The sequence below is a fragment of the Poecilia latipinna genome, unplaced genomic scaffold (genome assembly GCF_001443285.1).
Source record: "Poecilia latipinna isolate Pla-1442-1.1 unplaced genomic scaffold, P_latipinna-1.0 Scaffold4270, whole genome shotgun sequence".
NCBI lineage: Eukaryota > Metazoa > Chordata > Actinopteri > Cyprinodontiformes > Poeciliidae > Poecilia > Poecilia latipinna.
Window position 1 is genome coordinate 8,205 of NW_015116886.1, and position 5,715 is coordinate 13,919.

Below are 5,715 nucleotides of genomic sequence, written 5' to 3' on the forward strand. Positions count from 1 at the left end.
TACTTGTGTAGTGCTTTATTGAATTAAAAGACTTCAAAGTGCTTCAGTAATGAACTGTGAGTCGTTTCTTATGATTGTAAGTTTTAAGCTCATTGCTACTAGCTGCTCTGACACTGTGACTTTATCCATGATAAAGAATCAGCTTTACGGGCCAAGTTTGTGTGCACGAGTTTCTTTCACAGCATACAAATTTCAAGTATGAATACATAAAGTCTAGGAACTTAAAAAGGATACAAAAAAGAATATGTAAATGTGTCTACACTCAATATTTTTTTCTTTATCTTTTTAAAGGCAGGTTGTGACAGTACAACTATGCTTTGTTTTTTTCTGAGATGTTTGTAACGTATTTCTTGACCTCAGACCTGTGAAAGTACTGGATGGAGGAAAGAATCAAGCCTGGTAATTTTGTTTGAAGCCCTGATCTTTAAATTAGTTTATTATTATTATTATTATTATTATTATTATTATTATTATTATTATTATTATTATTATTATTTCTTTTTGGCTAATTTATTCTAGATTTTCAACCCAGCACATCTAGTTTCAACATCTTTTAATCAAATAGCATATTGTGAAACTATACATTTTCTCCAATAATGCGAGCTATTGGTGAAAGAATAGCTTGGACAAAATTGGCTATGGATTTGTAAATTATTTCTATCAGTCAAAGACGGTGTTTTAACAGCTTTAACAAATCCACCAAATTACTGTTTCTTCCTCTTATTTATGAGATGCAGAGCTATTCTGCTGACTGGAAGCCTTTGAGCGCTCCTACCGACGCTGTATTAAACATTTTGAAAAGTGAGGACGGAAGACAGTAGAAGACGGGCTGCGGGATTTGTCAAAGCCTCATCAGGGAACCTTCTAGCAGATTTTGACAAGCAATTCGCTCCCAATTCTTTAGCAGTCAGCTTCCATCCTCAGTGTATCATCAGTGAGAATGGCTTCATTAGACTTCTGCTGTCACTCACAGCTGCTTTTTTTCCTCTCTCTCTCCATACTGCAACAGGCAGGAAGTATCAAAATGCCTTCTTCATTAACGGAGCCGTTCGGCAGTTACCCCTCTATGGTAAACGGCTCCCCCCTCTGGCAGAAGCTCCAATTGACCCACATTCGCCCAATTACAGCTCCTTCTTCGTCTCCTCTCGGCGCGTTTTGAAACTCAGAAGCAAGGTGAGTCATAATAACATCTGTGTGGTTTTTATGTACAGGTCATTAAGCTGTGTCTGCTGTTGCTACGGCAACTAGGTTTTGAGTTGTAGGGTAAAAAAAAAAAAAAAAAAAGCCGGAATAAGCACACACTGACTTAAACCGATGCTTCAGAAGTCTGTGAAAGTTTTCTTCTTTGACATTTGTCATAAAAAAACAACACAGTATTCAAATTATTATTGCAATGTACATGAAAACTGTCGGAAATTCATTGGTTTTTGGGTTATTATGCTCACGTGAGTGGCTTTTTATTTAACTGCCTTCAGCACTTAATTCGGTCAAACCAGGTTTGAAATGAGATCGTCCACCACCTCCTTCCTCATTTCACAGGGTGAAAGAGCGACGTGCAGCGTCTGGACGCTAACGAGATCTAAAGGCTCTCTCACAGGGACAAAGAGCTGTGGGGAGGGGGGAGGAAGGTGTCGTGGAAAAAAAGAGGAAGAAATATAGTGAGAGAGAATGAAAGGAATGCTAAAAATGATGGTGAACGAGAAATAATAGCAGGCTGAAAAATGAAAACAGCTCAGTTGTCTTTTTTTTCACCCAATATTCAAACATTAATTAATTAATAGCATTAGAGGATTACACAGAATCATATATCATACACAAAAGCATAATGCATTCAGAAAGTGATCAAACTTATTAATTTATTAGTGCTTTAAAAATTAGGTTACGTTTTTTTCTTATCCAAGATATAAATAAAAACCTGACTTAACACAGGTGTTTGCTTCAGAAAACTAAAAACCCTTAAAATCTCTCCAGCGTTTGACTTATTTAAATAAGAGCTGTTAATGGACTGATAAAAACTAATTAATTGCAAATCCGTAAAAAAAAAAAATAGCAATTAGTCACTTAAAGATGATCCAGGCATCAACTAAGTAATGACACAAGGGACTTTTGCTTTTTTTCTCAGACATACTGTTTAAAAGTATTAAAATAAATTTAGTATAAAAAAAACAGAATGTAACTTAGCTAAAGTGCATTATATACATTCATTCTTTGGCTTGAAACATTGAAAATGACTAAGTTTTATCAGATGTTGCTTTTTATCCATTGATAGTTTGAATGAGCAAACAAAAGTGAGATACGGCAACACGGAGGGGGCACCTCTTAAAATAATTGTTGCATTTAACTTATTTCTATCAAAGTAAAAAAAAAAAATAACGCAAATAGTGGATGTGATTATTTTAACAGCCCTAATCTTAACATATTATCAATGATGCCTACGAAAAACATTTGTAATCTTTGAACATTTTTGTATTTTGTCATGTCATAACCATGAAGAATAATCTAATTTCTCTGGTAAATCAACACAAAGCAGTGCATAATTAGGAGGTGGAACTAGAAGTTGATGTATGACATGGAGAAGCTCATTGATAACTGAGTTAAAAACCTTTCTTTTCATATCTCAAGGTATGACTCTGTCAGCTTTCCATGACTTAAGACGTTTTTCTCAATGAATTAGTCAGATTGGATGGACAGCATCTGTGAACAGAAATATTCAAGTCTTGCCACAGATTTTGAGTGGGAAACAGGTCTAGACTTTGACTAATCCTTTCTAATACATGGATATACTCCGATCCAAACCATTCCATTGTAACTCCAGTTTTATTTTCTTGGTCGTCCACCAGGATATTCAAGTTAATATCTTGAGTTAGTTTTTCTCCACAAACTGCTTTTGATCTCATTGGACCAGTGCTCCATTTTCCCACGTATTTGCCATGGAAACAACTTGGCTTGTGGCATTCAGGATTTCATTAGGTTTTTTTTCAACAATATCTTTATCATGGCCTCTCCTTCATAAAGACCAGATTTGCGATTAAAGACTAATCTCACAGTTTAAGCAGATGACCACTTTTGGATGTTTTACTTTACTTATTTTCCAAATTTCAGTAGACAGACTGAACTGATCTTAATGAAATGTTAAAAGGTTGAGACGTGTTAAAACCTTTTTCCTACCTGCCATCTTCCTTTAATAATCAATTGACTACATTTATTTAAGAATACTGGAGTAAATGGGCATGCACACCCCTCTTTTCAGACTTTTGTGAAAAATTACAATTTTTCTTGCACTTCAAAATTATGCACTGAATTGTGTGGCTGTATGTGATGTAAGAAAATGAAAACATTTTCAAATAGTGCAAGTACTTTTGAGACTTCTTTACTTTGGTTTGGGGAGAAAAAAAATGGAAAAACGGCAGAAAGATAAACATACATTTCAACTGCATACATACTTGTTTTTACTTCTGATTTACAAAAAGAAGATGTAACATATTCGCTAAAATGTTTACTTGACTCACACTTTAATCAGATCTGAATAATCAGCCAGATCAGGGTTGAAGTCAGTCACGCCACCCCCCCACACCAACGAGCCCCCTTAAACTCACACACATGCACACACGCACGCACACACACAGACTCCCACCTCCCACTGCGACCGGTCTGGCCCTGGTTGTTGCACCCTCGCTGTCCTACGCCCACGCTCCGTATGCTGTCAGAAATGTTGCTAAGTGTCTCAGTTCACACAACGCTAACACTGTCGCCAGCGCTGACACATGCAAACACACTAGCTTGACAAAAGTTTGGGAAATTCAAAAACAAGGCAGACAATTGCTCTAATGTTCAAATATGCATCCATAAAAACAGACACCTAAAGATTTGTGGCAGGAGATAATTTGTGCATCCATTTAGAAATCATGTTCAAGCCACTAAAGAAGAAAGAAAAACACAACAGCAGACTAAAAATGTGTTTCTTTGATATGAAATTTTTGTCAGTTTAGTCATGACATTTTCTGAAAAGTAATTTTATTTTGTTTGCAGTGGCTCTGAGTGAGTCAAAAGTTGCATTGTTTCTTTAAAATCATAAAATAGAGAGGGAGTAGTTTGTATTTCCTGACATGGCATATGACCTGCAAATTTCAATCAAGCAATCAATCTAACGATCGATTGATTTTCATTGATCAATCAATCAATCAATCAATCAATCAATCAATCAAGTTTATTTGTATAGCACATTTCATCATCAAGGCAATTCAAAGCACTTTACATCATAAGAACACAAAAATATAAAGTAACAAAGACAGTATACATTCACCAATAAAGAAACCAGCAACAGACATTACAATTTAAGGAGTGCCATTTTAAAAATCATCAGTACAAATATGTTGGTCAATGTTCCATTTATTATGATTCAAAAGCAACTCTGAGTATCTTTCAAAGACATAAAAACTGAAAAAAGTGACTCAGTTCAGTCCATGCAGCCGTTTGCTGCAGTGATGTTGCTCCTTTTTGACATTCTGATTAGATAAAATGTTAAATATACTGTGAAACCTGAGTTAACAAATTACAGGACTGGGCAATAAAACAATAACAATGTCTATCACGATAATCATGTGATCAATATCAGTAGTAAGTCTGATAGAATATTGATAATTTCACTGAACTGCTATTTACTATCCAGCCGTTCTGGATAGCTAGAACCGCACAGCATTCTGGGGAATGCAGACAGAGGAATAGCTTTAGCTGATCAACCTCTTGAGTTCTTGCAAAGGATGACCAGAATCCTGACCAGTGACCTGAAGGTGGCATGGCAAGACCAAGCAGTTAGCAGTGTTTGCTGCTGCTGGGTTCGAATTCCCACCTGTTGTTCTTCTCACTGCATATCTATCAGTCTTTACCGTTAAGCTCCCTTATCTGGTGAAGATTCATTGCAAAGTGTAAGGAGCCAAAACGTTCGAACTTGGACTTTTGACCGAGGCTAGCTTCTTCAGTTGTGATAAATACCAAGTCGGTGCCATGTGGTGCCAATATTTCCGACACAATTGTAACGCAGAATTAACTTTATGCATACTTTTTCAGTCCTGTCAAAATAAAAATCATGTATTAACTGATGCTGAAACTTTAGTGATTATTTATTATATTCTTGTTTTCTTTCACATATCAAATCTGGAAAACAATTGCCTCCCAAGGAACTGCAGCTGTGCGTTGCCAAGACATCCAACAACTCCGGGCTGCTGACTTTTTCTAAAAAAGCACATTATTTTTCACAAAAAAGCAGCTGTGAAAAAAATCCCTAGTGTCACTTCACCCACACTGGCTCACACTATTTGTATTCACAGGGGCCTAGAGAAGGCATGCACATAATTAGAGCCACTGACGGTTCTGCTCATTTTAAGGACGTTTAATGGCAGATGTCCCTGAACAGAAGAAAATGGTTCATTTTCAGTTGTAGACGTGATGCTCGATTCAGCAGTCTGACAGAATTTTACCCTCTGCAAATAAATGTCAATATGAAGAGACTCTTTGACAGTTGGTCGGCGACTGGTATATGGGATGTTGCTAAGTAACCAAAACCCTGACAGACCGAGGGATCAAGCTTCAGACCGAACAGTTGGTGTGTGTAGGATGTGTATACATGCCGTAGTAAGTGTGTGACTAAAAAAGGTGTGAGTTGACTTGAACCAGAAAGAAAAATACTGAAGTTTAAGTCATGGCCTGATGGCTTTT

At 36.6% G+C, this 5,715-nt stretch overlaps 1 long non-coding RNA gene across 1 annotated transcript in view; it reads left to right on the forward strand.

The window, feature by feature from the left end:
- The first annotated feature begins 818 nt into the window (after window positions 1–818).
- The window catches only part of LOC106942435 (uncharacterized), a 17,039-nt gene continuing 12,142 nt past the window's right edge, over window positions 819–5,715 (forward strand). Inside the window, exon 1 of the long non-coding RNA XR_001423631.1 lies at window positions 819–1,173. This is a non-coding gene — a long non-coding RNA (uncharacterized LOC106942435). The remainder of the gene's footprint in view (window positions 1,174–5,715) is intronic.